The sequence below is a fragment of the Megascapheus bottae genome, chromosome 3 (genome assembly GCF_031878675.1).
Source record: "Megascapheus bottae isolate mThoBot1 chromosome 3, mThoBot2.hap1, whole genome shotgun sequence".
NCBI lineage: Eukaryota > Metazoa > Chordata > Mammalia > Rodentia > Geomyidae > Megascapheus > Megascapheus bottae.
In genome coordinates this window covers 68,367,245-68,389,163 of record NC_143511.1, presented here as the reverse complement: position 1 = coordinate 68,389,163, position 21,919 = coordinate 68,367,245, and the positions used below count along the sequence as shown (strand labels likewise).

Genomic DNA, 21,919 nt, shown 5'->3' with positions numbered 1-21,919 from the left:
TCTGTTATATCTCATTTTGTTGGCTTTATTTGTAAACTTCTCTCCTTCAAGACATTCTGTTCCTCTCTCAGAATGCAAGACTTCTTGGAAATACTAATTTTAAAATATTTCTCTTGCTTTCTGTAGTTAATATTTACAAAAGTTTTACCACATAATTTCTTTTCAGAATTACTTTTTTCCCTTCTGCAAAATTTGTGCTAGTTCTTTTATTATTGGTGTATTTTCTATTTAATTTATTCTAGAAGGTGAGATTTCAATCCCATTAATGTTTAGCAGGTGTCAGGGCATGTACAATTCATACAAATTGCTTCACCTCTACTTCTTTGCAAGTCAAACTTCTTCCTAACATCTGCAGCCAGGAGTTAAAGTGGAGTCACCAAAGTTAGCAAATGAAAATACAGTCTACCAAGTTAAATTTGAATTTTAAAACTTACTGGTTAATAAGGTTCTTGTATAAGTGTGTTCCAAATATTCACAGAGTTATTTGTGTTCAAGTAATTTAAAAAAAAGTCATAAATGCTAAAATGAAATTGAACTTCTTGTGTTTTACCTGACAATACTTGACTGTTTGGGTAAACCCTAAGCCCAGTCAAAGCCTCCAAGCAGCTAGCTTCTATCTGGTGCACCTCTATTGAGGGAAGTCCTTTCTCTCCTTCCTGCTTTGGTATGCTCTGCTATGGGCTCAGGATGCCCTGCTCTTCTTTCCTCCCTGTCCCGTTTCCTCCCTGTTAGAGAGACTCCATTTCCTAGGTCACTATTGTCCATTGCTTTCTCTCTTCCTAATTCTTCTTTACCACCTTGGGAATGTTCATGTCCTTCAACAGATCCAGCTTCCAAAGGATGAGTGAAAATAATGCATACTTATTGTTTGCTGTGTTTCAGGCAGTGGGCTTGATGCTTTGTATGGATTTCATCTTCCTGGCTACTCTGTGAATTTCATTTTCAGATGATTAAACAAGACTTAAGGAAGAAAATGGCTTGACCAAATGATGAGAAAACGACATGGACTGCCATTAGTCCCTGAGTACAAGTATTTAATGCCTAAATGACTGTAATGCTGGTCAGAAGGTAGCTTGTACCAATGACATAGCATATCTCCCTACCTCATGGGGGGGCCCTTTTATGAGGTCATACAGGGGCAGATTTCTCTCTTCTAAACCGTATGCAAATGCTCTCTTCAGGGTATAATTCTATCAGATTCTAGAAATAAACTTCTTGCCATTTTGCTTCTCATTTGTTGTTCTTTCTGTGAGACTTCATTAGCATTTGCTTTATAGAGCATTTTAATTTTTTTCAGAAGATTTTTTTTTGTAAATTGACAGGATATTTTTTGTTACCTTTAAGTAGTTATACAAGAGTTGCCATTCAACAAAGCCATCTCTGAACACAAGGCATTTTGATCACTGTCATTCCTGTCAATTTATGATGTTTTTAGTAGAAATTTGGGACAAGCTGGGTCAAGACGGGTATAGTCAGTTTCCATTTCTATCTGCAAAATATAGTTTATTTATTGACATTCTCCCTTCTCACATAAGTTTTACTTTTTAGACTTTTTTTTCCCTTTCCTGTCCTGAGACTTGAACCCTGAGCCTGGGTGCTGTCCCTGAGCCTATTGTGTTCAGGGCTGGCAGTCTACTATTTGAGCCACAGTACCACTTCCAATTTTTTTCTGTAGTTCACTGGAGATAGAAATCTCACGTACTTTCCTGCTGAGGCTGGCTTCATATCCCTGTCAGATCTCATCTTCCTGACTAATTAGGATTACAGGCATGAGATACTGGCAACCAGCTACTTTTCAAACATTTTTAAAAGACTATTTTCAAGTTTAGGCATTAAAACTGTATCCAGAGTCCTTACACAGTTACTTTTCCCAATTCCTTACCAAATCCATTTTGATGACAGTGTTCCTTTTCCTGCTCCTTGTTAAGGCTGAAGTTCCTCAGTTGATTTCTTTGATCTTTTGAAGGATGATTCTGTCAAAGAAAGTTACAAATGAGCAAAATATTCTGCGTATGGAGAATCTCAAAAGACATGGGAAGCAATCCACATTCCCAACTCTCAGCCAGCTTCTACAATAATATCACATTAGTCTCCTTTTCTTTTTCCCTTCACTTGAGACCCTAAACAGCCTTATAATTCAATGGTAGGCAGTAATCAGATATAATTCCACTGCTTAATTCTCATCCCATTTTGTACATTTCTACTTCTTTTAAATTCATTTAACTTTCACTGGTACTTTTCATTCTTAAGCACCTCCCACTCCCCACCAGGTTACAGATGTATAAAATTATCTGCCTTTGTTTGTTTGTTTGTTTTTAACTTTCTTTCTTCTCTTTAGCAACCCCGGTCCTGAACCTGTTGGCATGTACACATGGAGAGGGGGTTGAAAAATTTACTTTCTACTATATTTTTATCTGTAAGTTCCTGTAATACTTCACACCAACACTGCTCCTTTCTTGCAGGCCTATTGTACTCATGGACATCTGTTTTTGACGTTTTATCTGGGATTTCCTTCCCTCTCCTTGAAAGTCAGATGCTCAGGCCAGGAGAACTCTCTTGCCAAATACATTCCTTCCAATCTTTGTGAAGTTCCTCCAGGCCTGTAGAAATCCTACTTCAACCCAGTGGAGTGGAGTGGATCCTTTTTTTTTTCCTTTTTCTTTTTTTAACTTTGCAAACAAAACTGCTGTATGACTTTCCTAGCTCTACTAGGTTGAGGTCATATGTAAAGATCTCATTACTTGTGACCTTGATCTCACCCTGAAAATAGTATATGCCGTTTTGTTAAGGAGCCTAGTATAGGCCATTTTGCTTTGAAATGGAAAAGGAAACAGCTGCACCAAAAAGGAAGAGAAAACAAATTAAGACAAACTTAGAAACTACATTCTATGGCGTTGCGCATCTCTTCATTGATTAATAAAGCCAAACTTTAATGTTTGTTTCCTATCCTTTTCCATCAAGCTCATATCAACAATTACTATTGTATATTATTGGATAATCATAAATTTAGTTGAAATTCTATTGATTTCATTTTTTCCCAAATATTTCATATTTTAAAATAAATATGCCTCAAATTCATTAAGTATATCTTTTTATGAAAATGCTTATATACTATGTATTTCTAGGAGGCTTAACTTTTTTTTTTACATTTTATAACCTTGCTGAAATTAGCCAGTGGGGTTTTTTTCCCCCTTGATATGGGTTCCTTAAGCATTTACAGATATGAACTCACATGGCCAATTATGTGTGTTAAGCAATATTCCCAAATTACCATTCTGAAAGTGTTACATAATTGTAAGAAACCCTCCAGTTGGTCCAGGCCAAAGAGGTTTTATTGGAGAACAAACTCCACAGTGAGGGTCCATGACAAAGGGTAACTCCTGGCAGGGTCTAAGTTTAAGTAGGGAGGGAGCAGGAGGAGGTGTGATATGGTGGTCCAGGATGTGACTTCAGAAAAGGAAAGGTGCCAGCCTCCAGGTGTACCAGTTGCCTAGGTAACACAAATATTGCATGGAAGATTTAACAGGATTAAGTAGAAGGAAATTTCTGCACCAGGGTCCTGAGGGGGTTCTACACCTTACATCTCAGCCTTTTGATAATTACAAAAAAGGAGGCATGGGCATCTTCCCTGATTGACCTTATAATAATTTTATTCAAAATACTGAGTCACCATGTCAAGTCTTTCCCATGCCAGTTCACCAGTACAGTATATCAATGTTTTACCAATTCAATTAAGAGATAGTTGTATGGTAGAAATTCTAATATGGCTGTTCATTGTGTTCCTTCTTCTAGCCAGAGAACTAGACAGGTTTCTCTGATGTCTATTCTGTGCTAAGATAGAATTTTAACAGTCCTCTCTACATGGTAAGGTAGATATTCACACATGGAATCATTTAGAGTAGCAAATGGTTCAACCAGCCTGGAGAGTAATTTAATAATATACATAAAAGACTATGACGATAACTTCTGCTCTCTGAAAATTAGTTTACAATGAAGCTAGCCTAGTCTGATATGTATATTACTGTTTATAATATTAAAATTTAAAGTACCCAGTGTCCAACAGCTGGGAACTGCTCAAGTAAATCACAGTACAAACATACCAGAGACTACAAGAAAGTAACTCATGAAATATGGTAGATTCAGAGGAGAATTTCAACAGTGTAATTCCTTAGACAGGTGAAATCAAAGGTTAGCAAATAAGCACCAGAAAATGGGTACTTGAAAAGGGTGGGGTAAAGTAAAAAAGAAAGGTTTAGATGAATAAAGATGCAGAGAGAGTATAGTCATAAAGTCAAGGCATATTCTATAAAAAATTAAGAAAAATAAGGGAAGGGGTGGATTGGGAGGGGTGGGTGAGAATGGTGATAGTGGTGACATTGATCAAGATGCAATATATTCACAAACCACTCTGTTGAAAAAAGAAAAAAAAGGGAAATAAATAAAAACTGCTCTGTTGAATGGTAAATCCTTTGTTCAACGACTTAAAGATAATAAAAATATTTTAAAAAGCAAGTACCATATCAGACTTAGAAAGTCTTTTTAATGGCATAATAAAGGGAGGAGGAGAAGCATAATAAAGCATTGCAAACCCTTTATGACAAAATAATTATCAAAATAAGTTATCACTGAATGATTTATACTTTTCCTTCTTTGGGGAAGTTTCTAAATTATTCAAAATGCCAAGCTTTCAAACCAACAATCAAGAGGAAACTAAGAGAATCAAAAGGGTGGAAAGTGGGGCTGTGGCTTCAGGGGTAGGGTGGTAGCCTTGAGCTGAAGAGCTCATGGACAGCGCCCAGGCCCAGAGTTCAAGCCCTAGGACCCCTCCCCCCCCAAAAGAATCAAAATGGGGAAAAATCTGGTATCAAAATACCAATGTACTCATATGGCAGTTGAATCAATCAGATTGTATTCTTGATTTAAACTCAGAATTTTCTTCAGCAACCTTGTTCTATATTAGCCAGGCACACAGATGCTGTCCTCCTGATTTGTAGACCTTACCTCTTCCCCATCCCAGTATCTAAAACGGTCTCCTGCTAAAAGCAGTACTTTTCCTTCCTTTGCTTATTCCCTTAGTCATTGAAAAGAAAGACATTTAGCACATGGCGTTCTAGGCACTATCATATGGAGAAACTAATACAAGCTACAACTTTTCTCCTTGAGGAACTTAAATAAAATCAAAAAGAAATACTATCAAAGCTGTAATTCCAGGAAAGAGATGATAACAAGTCATTTCCTAGGCCAGTCACATCAATTCAATTACTGAAATGTCAGGTTGCCTCCTTTACTATAATGCCACTTCTCTTGCCCACCCCTCTCTCTCCAATGACTCTTCCTGCTTCCAGGGCTGGGACACTGCCTGGATAATTCAGCATCTGCTGATGATGCCTTTTCTACCATGGCCACAATCTTGAACCTAATTTTAGGCTTGGCCTCTTCCATAAGCCAAAGCTATGATGGCCTCACCAAGTGTTGTTTTAACTCCTTTTGAATCTCTCCTTCTTCTTCTTCTTCTTTTTTTTCCCCCTAGAAACTGTGGAACACCTAGGACCTTGGAACTAGATAGACTTCCTCACTCTGCCTCTAGGACTTGGAGCCATCATCCCTAAATCTGTTCTCCCTAAGGAAATGCAGTTTTATTCAGCATTCAGACACACCAGCCAATGTGAGAGCCTCTTTCTGTATGTTCTACTTTTCTTCCACAGAACAGGCCCACTGAGGGATACTCATTTTTAGCTCTCTCCATTTCAGGGATGCCTATCATTCCAAGATATATGGTAGAAATGAGGAAGCTCAAGAATGGAGGGTATAGTAAGAGCAATCTGCTGGTGTGGCCTTTCAATTAGCTTATTCTCATGTACTTGTGCCTTTTTTTCCTTCCTTCCTTCCTTCCTTCCTTCCATTCATTCTTTCTCTCTCTCCTTCCTTTCTACTTTCCTTCCTTCCTTTCTCTTTATACTTCATTTCTTTCTTTCATTAATGTAATGGAGGGTTTAACTGATGGCCTCATACTTGCTGTCACTTGATGCATGCACCCGGTGCTGGTTCCATGTGATTGAACAGATACATGATCAAAGTTGCCATTCCTCTCCAAAAAGACTTCCAGTTATATAACTAGGAGAATGATGTAGCCTTATCTATTTCCATGTTAGTTTTTTTCCCCCCTCTTTCCTTTCTCTGTTTTGTAGACTGGGTGTTTTTTGTTGTTGTTGTTTGGTTGGTTGGTTTTGTTTTGTTTTTGGTGGAATCAGCTTCAAGGCTCTTCCAGAATATGGGCCATCAGAACTTTCTCTGCAATATCTCACCAAATTGGACTCAGCTTCTGCTTCCATACTTCCCAGGAGGAGAACTTCGTTATGTTACTAGGCAGCCTAATCCATCCCCTACTACTTGGGAAATGCGAATAGTTTTATTCTTAGTAGTGGAAACTGTTTCCCTTCTACCCCACCCCTAATTCAAGCTCTCAATTATTATGCAAATCAAATTCTTCATCCATATGGAAGCCCTTTTAATACTTCCATTCTCTGTGTTTGTGCTAGACTTCTTTCTACTTTGAAATCCCTTATTTTAGAACATCATAGAAATAAATGAGAACAAAAAAAGACATATAGTCTAATTTTCCTAGCAATGTCGAGAGATAATGACTAAATTACAGCAACAGAAATTCATTTTATCTATACAACAAACATTTACTTATAGTTTTCCTTGTCCTGTCTTTCCTGCAAAGACCTTTAATAGAGAAGTGAATGCAATTCATCCCTTGCACTCAACAAAATCATGGTCCAGATCATGGTGGCTAAGAATAAAAAGTGTCCTGAGTTAGTTTTAATTCCTTTTCTATCATGTAATGTCCATAGAACTGCAGAGCAGTTACTAGTTCTTAAACTCAGATATTACTACCAGTTCACAGGTTTTATAAGAAACAAAGGGCATAATCCATGAGCCATAGCTCATTGATATGCCAACACATTCTGGCTGTAATTGTTCGGAATCCCCAGAGAAAGATGTTCAACTTCAAAACTGGGGAACTTGGGTAAAACTGGAAAGTTACTATGGCAGTTCCCATCCAAGACCCACTGAGAAATCAAGACATGCTTAGTTAAATCTAGGGAGATGGAAGAATTTGGGTGTGAAGAAGTTTCAGATGGATGTTACAGATGAAGTTTTGGGGCCATGCAAGTATGTGGATAGACCTGTGGGCACTTCAGTGTTCAGTCAAGTATGAGCGATCCAGACCTCATAAGGGACATGTGGATTGTGACAGCAGATGGAATCAAGAATTTCCAGGGATCATAAATTAAAAATCTTGTATGCCATACTAGGAGAATAAACTCTGTCGTACAGGTCATGAGGAGCTAATGAAGGATTTTATGTGGAATGACCACATCTGCTTTAAGAACTTTCAAAAAGAGGGTGAACTGGAGAAAAGTGAGTCTGTTAAGTATGATGGATTCCTCAGAAGAGTTAGGCTGGTGTGAATGATACCAAGAACGAAGAAGGATATGAGCATGTGATAGCTATAAGGTTTACCCAGAGTTTTACAAGCAATGAAATACAGAAGAAAATCTTTTATCTACCAGCATAGTCAAAAGCTTTGTGTTTTACAGTTGATGTTATTTTGGTTTTGATTTACAGAAAGCAACTATGGGGTTGTAGTGGCGAGATCATTTGATGGCCTTGATACAATTAGGGACCAAAGAGAAAAACTACATTAGAATAAATGAGAGTTAAGAAGAGCCAGGATTGAGGAAGACAGCAACACTAGAGAAGGGACAAAGTACAAGGAGACAACAGTGACAATGAAATTCAAAATATGTCAGTTACCTGGCACTGGTGGCTCAGGTCTATAATCCTGGCTATGTAGGAGCCTGAGATGTGAAGATTGAAGTTTATAGCCAGCCTGGGTAGGATCATCCATGACATACTCTCTAATGAACTTCCAAAAAGTGCCAGGTGAAGCAATGGTTGACGTGGTAGAATGCTTGCCTTTAGCAAAGAAGTGACCTGAGTTCAGGACTGGCACAAAAAGAAAAGCACTTTCTTTAGTCTTCTTTATTATATCATATTCTCCCCCACACACCCTTTCTCTCCTTTTTATGCTAGTACTGGGGCTTGAACATAGGCCCTTGTGCTTTTTCTTGTCTTCTTTGCTGAAAGTTGGTGCTCAACCACTTGAGCCACACCTCTATTTCCAGCCTTTTGCTGAAAGATAAGGAGGCAAAGGTCTTTCAGATTTGTCTGCCTAGGCTAGCTTTGAACCTTCATCCCCAGATCTCAAGCTCTTAGAATTACAGGGGTGAGCCACTGGGGCTGGGATTATCATGTAGTCTTAAACTGTTGATTTCTCTGTAGCATCTATCATAACAGCAATTCTACATTTACTCTTGATGACTAAAGTGGTGGTGACAAAGCAGGATTGTGGGAGGTGAATAAAATGTCTAGTTGGCTACCTCTCCATTATCTGCTAAAAACAGAAAAGTGAAGAATAGGGTAGAAAAGATGCTCTGTAAATTCTAGGCCGACGTCATTCAGACTTCAAGAAAAAAGAGGCATTTTAATGGCTGAAGAATACCAAAGGACAGAGGAATGAATGCTACCCTAGGAAGAAGGAGCTCAGGCTGTGGTCTTACAGGTTAGTTGCTAGTGTTATGGCATGTGTCTTCCTATGCCACAACACCTTTATAAAACTAAAGGAAGTAACGCCTTGTGAAGAAGAGAAGTAGAATTATTGAAATTACCTAGTTGGAAGATACCTTTCCCTCTACTGCCTATACATCCCTTCCATCTAATATGCAAGCCATGGAGTATTACATTTTAGCACTGCATCAAACACTAAAGATTGAAAGATACGTAAAATCAGGCACCTGATCCTGAGAAGTTTATCATTTACTCATTTACTAAAGGAATCGCATAAAGAGTTATTTATAGCTCAGTATTTTTAAGGACAAAAATATATGCAGGAAATACTCTGAAATTAATGTGATAGAGGAGGCTTTCTAAGAGAAATGAGCCAACATTTCTTAAAAGATAGAGATTGTGTGTGTGTGTGTGTGTGTGTGTGTGTGTGTGTGTGTGTGTGTGTAAAATAGAGAGACAGAGAGATGGAAATGAAGAAACAGAGATAGAAGGACAAAGAAGATAGAGGCATAGATAGGAAGAGAAAAAGAGAGCAATGAGAGGAAATGTGAACAGGATAATGTTTCGGAACTGGAACAATCCATTGTTGCTTGGGTGTCACAGGTAAAATGGATGAAGATGAGAGAGAGAGCTAGAGAAGTAAACTGAGGCCAAGTTATGCTAAATTTTTTAGATACTCTAGGTTTTATCTTTTAGAAAATAGGAGATATTGAGCTTTTTAAAAAAAATTTAAGAAAGATGATCCAGTCGGGCTGACGTTTCAGAAACTACTTGCAAAATGTTTATAATGATGCATCAGCATGAGATATAACGTGAGGCTTTCCCTGTTTATTTTCCTGTTTACCAGACCCTGAGCCCTTGTTTAATTCTGGGCCACAGATATGGAGAGCCACATAATCTGAGCCATGTAATCTGCATCTAGAATTCACCACCAAGTCATAGCCAAGTGGCTCCTTCACCCCCCCACCACACACACATACACGCATACACACACATTATTGTCCTGCACAGCCGACAACCCTCTGGACATGCAGACACTGGCAATTGCCTGTGGTTTTATTTCCTCAGGTACCTAGTGAAACACAGCTACTGCCTGACAGATCTAATCACAGGCAAGGTCTCTTTCGCAGTCACCCCAGAGTAAAAGCTCAGCGTGTTCCCAAGGAAATGACTGAAACATACAAATCAATTGCCCTTTTCTTCTCTCTTTTTTGACCCCATTTTGAATGCAAGTATGAGGTTTGATAACAGTACCAGGAGAGGAGGTAGATTTCATATGTCCAGGGACTCATCAAAAGGAAAAAGACTACACAAAGATAGAAGTGCTCAGCCTTGCATTAGCCTCAAAGATTACCACAGCCACTCTGCTCCTGAGAATAGCCAGGAACCCAATCAAACTCTCAAATGTCAGTGTCAGAATGGCAGAAATCATTCTGAGCCCTCACCATTCCTTACAGCCTTCTGATGCAATTTTTATCACCACCGCCATATCCATTCTCCCTGTTCTCTGTCAAGGTCCCTAGTTATCCAAGTTATTATATACCAGTGCTACACTTCATCACATATTCCCAGGTATTCACAAATGTCACCTCATCTGATGATGATCTCTTAAAATTTCCACATCATATTTTTTTTCTTTTTTGGTGCTGGTCATGAGACTTGAACTCAGGGCTTAGATTTTGTCCTTGAGCTTCTGTACTGAAAGAGTACTCTATCACTTGAGCTACAGCTCATGGAGGATTGGAAATGTGGCTTCATGATAGAGTGCCTGTCTAGCATGCATGAAGCCCTGGGTTTAATTCCTCAGTATCACATGAACAGAAAAAGGTGGAAGCGATAGAGCACTAGCCTTGAGCAAAAGAAGGTCAGCGATAGTGCGCAGGCCCTGAGTTCAAGCCTTAGGACTGGCAAAAAAAAGTGTCGTGGACTTTCCTGCCCAGGCTGACTTTGAACTGTGGTCCTCAGGTCTCAGATCTCAGTCTCTTGAGTAGCTTAGATTATAGGCGTGAGCCACTAACACCCAGCCTAAGTGTTCTTTTAATATGACATTCATCTCTTTTGGAGTATTTTGGATTTGTCTTCCTACACTGGCTTTGAACTGAAATTCTCAGATCACAGTAATTGGAAGATGTAGGTTTACAGGTGCCATCAGTGCCTGGCAAATAGATATAGATAGATGATAGATAGATTGATATAGAAATTATATGACATTTTTGTGCCAGCACTAGGGTTTGAACTCAGTATCTTATACTCTTACTTTGCTTCTTTCCTCAGGATTGGCACTCTACCACTTGAACCATACCTCCATGTTCTGCTTTGGTGTATTTTACAGCATGATTGAGGGTTGGCACCTAGAAAGCACTGGATTAAAATTTGTTAATTACGTCAGGGAAGTGGAACTAGAACTCACAGATAGATGTGACCCAATTTTCAGTCTTCAGGGATAATATTTAATCATGCAAAGAACTTACAGAAGACCTACTTGTCGCAGAAAGAGGCTAGGTAAAAAGGGACCATACTAGAAGATTCCTGTTTTCTTGCCAGGAAGTAAGTTGTTATTTTAAGTAGACTCATCCCAAAGGCTTGTCTTTCTGTGCTAGGTCAAGGAGCATTGTGCAAAAGTTGGAACGATTATGTGTTTTAGAGGCAGATCTATCTGACTGGAATCTTGAAGCCTGTGTCTCATGTGGCCAGGAGACATTTATCTCAGTCCATGTATGAAGAACAGTAGTTTCTACCCTAGGCAAATGCCATCAAGGATAGATGTGTGGAGTGCTTTGCACAGCCTCTCCAACTTGTTTAGAATCACATTCCTCTCTCATACAGAGATGTGTATTAAAGAAATATGCTATGTCTGCCATTTTTTTTAATTTGAGATTCCTTGGAAATGAGCCTAGGTTTCCATATGCATTTTGATATCTTGCTGAGGGCATAGCTCAGTCTAGCATGCACAAGGCTCTGTGTTTAGTTTTCAGTACCACAAAAAAATGGGGAAAAAAAGTAAATCTGGTGTCTATATGCTGATCTCATTTGAATAGGGGTAGGAATTTTTTTTGCCAATTCATGTCTTTTCAAATAAAATTCTGGATTTATAGTCTTAAACCACTGAATCCATTGACTGAGTAGTTTAGACATCAAGTTATTTGGAACCAGATTAGATAAAAGGACACTTCATGGTGACCAAAGCCAACTAAGATCAGAAAGGTTAAAGCTTGTTTATGTCTTTCATATGTTTTCTGATCACAGTGAAGAACTTAGTTCCAGCTGTCATTTCTCACCTGGACAGCCACTCATATCAGTTGAATTTATGTCTTAATTTTCATCTCTCAGAGAATCAGATAAAACCATTAGCTTCAGGGCCATGAGTGTAGCCTAGTGGTACAGTGCTTGCCTAACATGCATGGAGCCGTGGGTTCGACTCCTTGGTACCATATACACAGAAAATGCTGGAAGTGATGCCGTGGCTCAAGTGCTAAAGCACCAGTCTTGAGAAAGCCCATGGACAGAAGCAGGCCCTGAGTTCAAGCCCCAGGACTGGCAAAAAAAAAATCCGTTTCTCTGGCGCATGAATGAAAGATTCTTCTAGAATTGTATTTTGCAAGACCTTTCCCTTCCAATGGTTCCCACTGAGTTCTTGGAACTCAGTGGAACCCACAGAGTTCTTTTCAAACTCTTCCAAATAAGTATGCACAAGCATAGAAACAAATAAATACATATAATCATGAGGTGTACAGTACCAGCAGAGATGGAAGGAGGCCATTTGAACATGAAGTCACTTACAGTGGGACTCATTGTTAGTACCAATTGTCAGTAATCTATTAGGCAACTTCTTTTACTATTTCAAAGAGATGATACCATACTAAATTATCTCTCCTCCTCTCTCTTTTCCTCTCTTTCTTCTTCTTGCCACCTCTTTTCTTTTTTTCTTTTCTTTCTCTTTTTCCCTACCTCTGTTCATTCCCTTTCTCCTCTTTTCCTCTCCCGTCTTTCTTCCCACTCCTTCTGTGGAAAATATCTGAGGAGATGGTGAGGGGGTTATATCACTCTATCAATAAATACAGAGTAAGCACACCTAATTGGAGAACCTTAACAGTCTTCCCTCATAATATTCTCATGACATTGTAATAAATAAGGACAGATTTTATTCTCAATTAACAGCATCCACTTTGCAGTACTGATTTGCATGACCAAAGTATATGGGTATACTTCAATGGCATACAAATGGATAAAGGATTTTTGAAACTCAGAATTCCCCTAATAAAACTTCATTATTCAGTTCTCATACAGTACTTTCATAAAATTAAGAAGTTGGCTAGGTACTTGTAGCTCATGCCTGTCATCTTAGCTACTCAGGAAACTGAGATATAAGGATCACAGTTCAAAATCACCCTAGAAAGAAAAATCTGTGAGATTCTTATCTCCAATTAACTACTAAAAGAGCCAAAAGGGAAGCTATGGCTCAAATGATAAAGCCTTAGTCTTGAGTGAAAAAGCTCAGGGACAGTGTCCAGGACCTTAATTAAAGCCCCAGGAAACTGCACGAAAAATTAAAAAGTTAGTTTGGTCTTTAGTTTGCTCATAAAAATATTTGCAATATTTCTAGGAAATGAATGTCTGTGGATCATTTTCTAACCATTGAAAAGAACAATGAAATTCTTCACTTGAACTAGGTTTCCATCCTTTGTTTCATTTCCCCATTTTCTATGATGCAAAGTTATTTAAATCTTTACCAGAAAACTGTAACTCAGTTATTTTTCTAGTTGAGCCAACATAGATTTTGAATGTAATTTTTTAATCACATAATTGATTCAAAAGAATCAATTTCAAAAGAATATTTGTGCTACTGTTTATTAAATATGGTTTCTCATTTTTCTAACATCACGGAATGGATTGAAGTTCAAGAGATGAATCTTGGGGGATGGTTCATTTTTAGGGAATAATGTGGAGGTGATGACGTGTTCAAGCATACATGCTGCTCTTGACGCCAGCAATGAGCAATCTGAGCAAACAAGTTTTTAAAAACACATGCAGTAATTTTTAAATTTATAGATCATTTAAAAATGCGTCTGTTATTTCAAAACTTTTCAAAGGAATAGTTTAACCCAAATATTTTTTGATATGCAGAATTTTCTTTATTCATTTTTTTCCTTTTTTATTGTCAGAATAATGTATAGAGGGGTTTCAGTTATATTCGTCAGGTAGTAAGTGCATTACTTCTTGCACATTGATACCTTCTGTTTTTGTCCCCATTATCTTCCCCCCACCTCCTCCCAATCATCTTGTTTTCCCCCCTTTCTTTCTCTATTTCAAATAAACAAATAAACATATATACAATAGCTTGGAGTTCATTTCACTTAGCAACATCCTAGATTAACCCAAATATTTTAAATTTAAAGAAATTACTGAAAAGACAAATAAAATGAGGACAGTTATTGCTAGCTGTCTACATAAACACTGGCAAATAAAATTAACTTCAATTTTTCCATATATTTTTATTGTAGTTAATAGAAGGGTTACATTATATTTGCCAGATAGAAGGTGCATTAATTCACATACATTGATACCCTTTCTCATGTCTTGGTCCCCATTTCCCTCCCCCCCACCCCCATCCCTCACCTTGTTTTCCTCCTTCCCTATTAACTTCAACTTTTAACCCAGTCATTCAAAAATGTAACTCTGTGCACAATAAAACAGTATGGATGGTGACATTCAATAAAGCGTGATTCTTTAGTCTGGTTGCCTTTTTGTGACCCAAGTTACATTTGGTCTATCTCCATTATGTTCCTACTATCTACATTTCACCTTTAGAGATAATCTTAACATTGAACTCAAAAGTTGTATTAAGCATAGTGTGTTCACTCTATCTTTAAAAATATCATATTGGTCCCATACAGATTGTTCTTATGAATTCAAATATAACACAAAAAAGAATGCCAAAATGATGTATTTGCACATTTGTGATTCAGTCTTCTTTTTTAGTTGTTGGTTGTGGGGCTTGAACTCTGGGCCTGAGCACTGTCCCTGAGCTCTTCAGCTCAAGGCTATCACTCTACCACTTAAGTCACAGTGCCACATCCAGTTTTCTGGTGATTAACTGAGATAATAACCTCAGGGACTTTCCTGCCTCAGCTATCTTTGAACTGTGATCCTCAGATCTCAGTCTTCTGATTACAGACGTGAACCACCGGTGCCTGGTCAAAGTCTTATTATTCAAAATATAGCAAAGTCCAGGCACCCTGAAAATAAAGGATACACTAAGAAAGCTTATATTTAAGAAAGATTTGAATGCAAATTTTTTTAGGTTCCCTTCTGAAATGAACTATTTATCACTAGTGTGCTTCTTAATACACCGGGCTCCTTGTCGAAAGTATAAAATGAGGAATCCTGGGGGGGAAATCATGCTCTATATCTGGATATAGTTCATTTTACAGCCTGCCTGCCTGCCTGCCTTCCTTCCTTCCTTCCTTCCTTCCTTCCTTCCTTCCTTCCTTCCTTCCTTCCTTCCTTCCTCCCTCCCTCCCTCCCTCCCTCCCTCCTTCCTTCCTTCCTTCTTTCCTTCCTTTCTTCCTTCCTTCCTTCCTTCTTCCCTTCCTCTACTTTAAGTTTATAGTTAAAATGTCCCATATTTAAACACTGAAAAATGTTCTCAAACTCAAAATCATACTTTGAAATGAATCACAATAAATTCCCAAACTGTGGATGCACATGCACATGCATGAGTGTACACACACACACACAGATACACACACACACACACACACACACACACACACACAGGAATTGCCTCTTCTCTTGTATTGATTGAGAATTCATTGACAGGAAATACAATTGAGCATACTTTTTTTGTGACTCCTATGCTAATAAACAAACAATCTGAACAAATGCAATTCTTCAAATTAGGTTGTTGCTTATGTTGATTTTATTCCATGTGGATCAAACTCACTTCATACATTTCTATAAAATGTCTGTTTCCAAAGTGATACATATTGGCCTCTCATAAACCCTTGGCAATGCCTTTCCAGCAGTTTGCCAATAAAAGATTTATCATAGCTTATACAGTCCTTGCCCCTCTTTTCATCATCACCTTTTAATTGCTCATCCTCCTTTTCACCTTGCTTTCTGACCTGAGCTGTCTACAATTTTTGTCATTGTCTTGGAGCCCATGAGCAAAGTTCAAGAGCACAGTCTCCCAAGTCAGACTGACTGCCTGAGTGAGAATCAGAAGTGTACCTCATTGATGGCACAGGATATATATTTAGCATATCTGAGCCCTGGTTTCTTTAGCTAGAAAGTGAGGAGAATAATTATATAACTAATGGGGCTACCATGAGGATTAAGTGATTTAGCACTTATCATAGTCTTAGAACAGCACCTAGCCCAATGCTGTGAAAGTTATTTATTAATTCCTATGATGGCCTACGTGGCAGATCTCCTCCAGAGCCATCATCCTTGACTATGACCTCTGCCAGTATTCCTGTGCTCAGAGAAAGCCAGTTCCAGGCTGGCTGGACCACACGTCTTCTGCATTTATCTCATTATGTTGATCTCCTAAAGATTTCAGGCAACTGGATATCCTACTGAGTTTTGTTTTCCCTTGCCTTCCCAGTGTATAGCCTAGTGATGGGCACATTCCAGAAACTAATTAATGGATCTTAGATACAGCAAGGAAAGTCACAAAGAAAAGAAAATGAGATTGCATTTGGATAACACCAGATGCAAAATACATGTTCAAAATTACCCATGTTCAACATTACCTTCTTAGTGTGTGTGTGTGCGGGGGCGGGGGTGGTATTGGCAGGAAATAGCTATCTTCTGAAGGCTGTTTTCCTCTTGTCCTTGAGCTGCCACCTTGACTACACTGAATTACTTGCTCTCCCTTACTTGTAGTCTGTCTTTCTGGTAGTTCATCCTGGACTAGAACAACACATTCCACTTCATCCTCCCTCGGAGCAGTGCTTTCCCCGAGGTCTAGTGGCTCGTGCATGGAAGGATCCATGACTTGCAGTGTCTTTGGGCAGAGGTGATTCTGTCAATAGTTTGGAGCTGCAAAGAAAAGAAAGCATATCTTTATGAGCTAATGAAACTCTAGTATGCTTGGATTCACAAAGAGGATGTGGTTATGTAAGATACTATCTAAGAAACTTGACTTCTGGGATAGAAAGGAAGAATTTGAGGTTCTCCTTAAGCAACACTGACCTCTGCTTTTACAGTAGCTGGCAAGCCTCTTTAAACTGTCGCTACCCCATCACTCCAAGAATGTAGAATAAGGTATGTCTGAGAAACTCAGCTTTGGCTGCAGGACTCGAAAGAGCTCAGAGCTTCTGGATGGGAAGCAAGCACTGGCTTGGATTGTTGGAGGTATGAAGGCTCTGAGAGCCTGCCCTGTGACTGTCACACACAAATGACGCCAGGAGTGCAATCATCATACCTGATCGTTCCTTTTCGCAATCAAAGAATTTCAGCTATTGTATCCAAGACCAATTTATATCTTGAAATGGAGCCAAATGTTACTAGGAAATTAGCCAAAACTTAAGCTTTGATGGTTAGTTCCGTTTTATGTTTCTTTAGTCAGGAACTTGATCTAAATGTTCCTCCTTTTTTTTCCTGGGGGAACTTCAGAGAAGATGAGGATGCTGGTAAGTTGTCCATGTATGCATTAACCTTCAGCCAAGCCACCACACTGCAACCTAATCAAAACTTCTGTGAGACACAGACAGAGATGGTGAGGGGATGGCAGGACAGAATCCCATTAGCCAAGTGTATCCTTAAAGTATCTTGGAAAGATATGATCCATTCTTTCTCCCAATGTTCCCTGCTCTGTTGAGACTTGGGAATATCTGGAAACATTCCCTTGGCTCACCCCTATGGAAAGAATGGCTAAAGCCTAACTTCTTCCTTCTCCCTCTATAGATGGGAGAGAGGACAGCTGTCTAAGGTATAATCTAGCAGCTTTTGCACATTTTATGAGATTGCATGAAAGCTCCTGCTCTCAGTTTCAGAAGCTGGGAACTACCGTGTTCTTTACTTTTGGCATCCTCTACCACAGGTATGCTGGGAACTAGATATCAGAGCTGAATAAAAAAAGTCTCCATGAACAGATGACCATGACTCCTGGGAAACAGCATCTGTCACTGTAGAGAAGGCCTCTTTTTTATTTTTTGTTGGTTGTGGGGCCTGAACTCGGCCTGGGCCCTGTCCTTGTTTTAGCTCAAGGCTACCAACTTACACCTGGGCCTGGGCATTATCCCTGAGCCTGGGCATTATCCCTGAGCTCTTCAGCTCAAGGCTACCACCCTACCCCTTGAGCCAGAACACCACTTCTTGTTTTCTAGTGGTTAATTGAAGATAAAAGTCTCATGGACTCTAGTGCCCAGGCTTTATTTGAACTGTGATCCTCAGATCTCAGCCTCCTGAATAGCTAGTATTATGGACATGAGCTACCGCACCTGGTTGAGAGGGCCTCTTGAATTTTTACATATATTTTTATTGTAATTAATAGAAGGGTTATATTATATTCACCAGATAGAAGGTACATTACTTCACATACATTGATACCCTTTCTCATGTCTTGGTCCCCATTTCCCTCCCCCTATCCCTGCACTCATCTTGTTTTCCCCCTTCCTTATCCTATTTCAAATAACCAAATATGCATGCATCCGATGTATCAGATAACAAGGTAAAATATTGTAACAATATAAGATAACCAAGGGACAGCAAAAGAGATGAGAGATAACATAGTACATTAAGGACAACAATCACTCATTATATGGCTCTTGTTTCTATATCCTGGAGGTCCTTTCATTTAGTGTCATATTATATGGCCTTATGTATCTAGGTTTTGCTCTATTGTAAATCTCTGCTAGGAGAGCCCAAGGTTTCTACTGATTATGACAAATGAGGGAAACCATTGAGTCTGGCTTACTTCACTTAATAGGATTTTTTCTAAGTCTTTCTATTTCCTTACAAATGGGGCAATATCGTTCTTTCTGATAGCAGCATAGAATTGTGTATAAATACCACATCTTGTTGATCCACTCATCAACTGAGAGACATCTGAGTTGGTTCCATATCTTTGCTATGGTAAATAGTGCTGCAAAGAACATTGTTGTGCTAGTGGATGTGTTTCTGGATGATTGGTAAATGCCAAATAGTGGAATTGCTGGGTCACAGGGGAACTCTATGTTTAGTCTTTTGAGGAACTGCCCTACTACTTTCCATAGTGGTTGAACAAGTTTGTACTCCCACCAACAGTGTAGTAGTGATCCCTCCTGGGCATATCCCCTCCAACATCTGTTGTTACTAGATTTCTTGATCATAGGCCTCTTGAATTTTAAACAGTGTTTTGGGCTGCAGATACTCAACCTGTTCTAATGCAGATGCTTCTAATATAGTTGCTTCTTTTCCCAAAATTGCGGGCCTTCCTCAGAGCTGACATACATCATATGAAATCAGAAAAATGCTAAAAAACTGAGTTGATTTGGGGCTTTCTCCTATATTGCAATTTGGAGACTTTGAATATTTTTTTTACTTTGAAGGCAAATCTTAACCTTAATTTTATTTTTGAAAAATTTTATTATCAAGGTGATGTATAGAGGGGTAACAGTTACATTCATAATTTAGTGAGTACATAACTTCTTGCACATTATTACCCCTTCCCATGTTTTTCTCCCATTTTCCCTGTCCAAACCGCCTCCCAAGTTGTAAAGTTCATTTCCAACATATTTGGCTTGTGAATATCACAATTACACAAGTTCACCCTTTGTCTTTTGTCTCTTCATCTTGTTTTTCCTCCTCCCTGATTCAAATAAACAAATAAATGTATATACAATACACCAGGTACCAAAGCCAGATATAGCAACAATAGGGAATAAACGATTGGGGGGAAAAGAAAGAAAAAAACAAAAGTAAAAAAATAACTTTACATAGTACATGAAAAACAATCACAAGGATAAATCTCTCTGTCTCTCTGTGTCTCTCTCTGTCTCTGTCTCTGTCTGTCTCTGTCTCTCTCTCTCATCAGTTGTAGGACTACTTGAACTCTGGGCCTGGGTACTGTCCCTGAGCTCTTCAGTTCAAGGCTACCACTCTACTCCTTGAACCACAGCACTACTTCAAGGATAAATCTCTCGTTTCCCTATCCTGGATTTCATTTCACTTAGCTAATATTAAACAAAAGAAAAAACAACTACAACAACAGGACCAGGAGTTTGGCCTAGTGGTAGAATGCTTGCCTAGCATGCACAAAGACGCAGGTTCCATTCCTTGGTACTACATACATAGAAAAAGCCAAAAGTGGTACATAGTTCAAGTGGTAGAGCTCTAGCCTTAAGGAAGCCCAAGAACAGTGCTCAGGCCCTGAGTTCAAGTCCAGGACTGGCAAAAAAATATAAGAAAAAGACAAAATGTCTTTAGAATCTTCAAATAGTTCTAAGAGGCATTTTCACGTAGCTCAGAATAAACTGGTTGAATTTTTCTATTCTTTTTTTTTTCAGTTGTAAAGGGGATGTACAGAGGGATTATAGTTACATAAGTGTGAAAATGAGTCCACTTCTTGTTGAACATTGCCACTCCTATTTCCCTTCTCCCCAACTCCTGTCCCCTACCAAGTTGTCAAGTTCATTTCCAACATAGTATTTTGTGAGAATCCCTGTTGCATTGGTTCACCCTTGTAATCCCTTGAACATTCAGGATTGTGGGTACATTCTAGATACTCAGTGAAGCCTTGCCACTCTTCACAGGCATACAGAATTTCATGATGAATGTAAGTACATACTTATCTGTCCATCAATTTGACCTCATGAAAGCCCTAAATTATCATTACATCCATTTTACAAATAAGGTAAGACCAAGATACAAAGTGGCAGAAAATTGCATCTAATTTAGGTTATAGAGTGTGCTAGGTACCTCTAGAATATTTAAATGGATGTACAAGAGGTAGTTGGCTCTGAACTCTAGTGATGAGTGGTATAGAAATATACATTTAGACATTTTATTATATAGAAGCAATGAATAAGGAAACATTGAAGGAAATCCAGAGAATTAGGAGGGGAAAAAAGGATTGGTAGTACTTTGTCCATGCTACGGAAAGAGAGCCTCTCAAAATGAGAATGATCAACATGATCAAATGATATATATGTGTGTGTGTGTGTACATATATATTGTATGTGTGTATATATGTGTGTATATATTGTAGATGTATATATAATTTAGATGTATTTAATAATTTAGGTATACATATAATATAGATGAATATATATATATATAATTTTTAAGATGGGAAAAAGTTGAACCTGTTTAAACCTAGAGGAACCAAAAGGAAGAGAAAATGGAGAGATGCAGAAGACAGGACATCCTGGTGGCACAAGGTCTTGAGGAGCAGAAGGGAGGAAATATTAAGTCTTGGGGGAACACTTCACTCAATTTTCCAGAGGGAAGGGAGAAAGGATGGATAAGTTCAGAGGAATTAGAAATTTTTGCTGGTTCTTTCTTTTTTACAAATGAGATGTGAAGATCTCTTCTATTAGAAAGGATGGTGATGGCTAAAGGGAAGGGTTTTCCTTCCCTTTAGGGAAGGGAGGGGAGATGGTTGTGAGCATGGCTGAAGAGTGCAGCAGAGAAGTAATGGGACAATCTCACAGAAAGCATCTGGGCTCCCTTATCGATGTCTTCATTTTTGACTTAAAACTTAGAAACAGCTGAACCTTTATCTTGGCTCAGCAGTGTGCCTAGCTTGGTGAAGAAGGAACAGCTGAAGTGAAAAACAAATTGGCTGAATGTTCATGATGTCATTTGGGACCATTTGGGCAGACATGATTTTTTTATCCGTACATGGTGAAAGTTTTAGCTGAAATGGGGAAATTATAAGTGCCTTCACCCCCCAATACGCCAATATTATGAAAAACAAAATGTCTTCCTCTTACAGACTGTGAGACAGACGTGGATGGTGGGGGTTGGGGGACAGCCTGCTGCTACCTAGCAGCAAAGTGGTCAGCAGGTAGGTTTGTGCCCAGCACTCAGTTCTGGTCCTGCTCATTCATGTTGAAACATCTTCTTACTCATGGGAGGTCTCCAGGCAGCAGGGAGCTCAGTCACTTTCATCTGTCCAGTGTCGCAGCAGCAGTGAGAACTCAGTCTTTCTAGATTTCTGTATCCTGTGGTCAAGGGCCCATCTCACACGGCTGCCTTGAAGGCCCTGACCCACAGTGGTGATGGAACTGAAGGAAGAGGGGGAGACCAGAAACCTCCTCGGGCCCAGGACCCTTCACAGTGATGCCAAGTGCTA

The 21,919-nt window shown here is 38.9% G+C and overlaps 1 long non-coding RNA gene across 1 annotated transcript; it reads right to left on the bottom strand.

The window, feature by feature from the left end:
* Window positions 1–1,913: 1,913 nt before the first annotated feature.
* LOC150065738 (uncharacterized) lies at window positions 1,914–21,714 on the bottom strand. Its single transcript, XR_016534798.1, has 3 exons — window positions 21,558–21,714; window positions 16,392–16,680; window positions 1,914–1,973 (listed from the first exon to the last, which is right to left on the bottom strand). It is a non-coding gene; the product is annotated as an uncharacterized LOC150065738 (long non-coding RNA).
* Window positions 21,715–21,919: the final 205 nt, after the last annotated feature.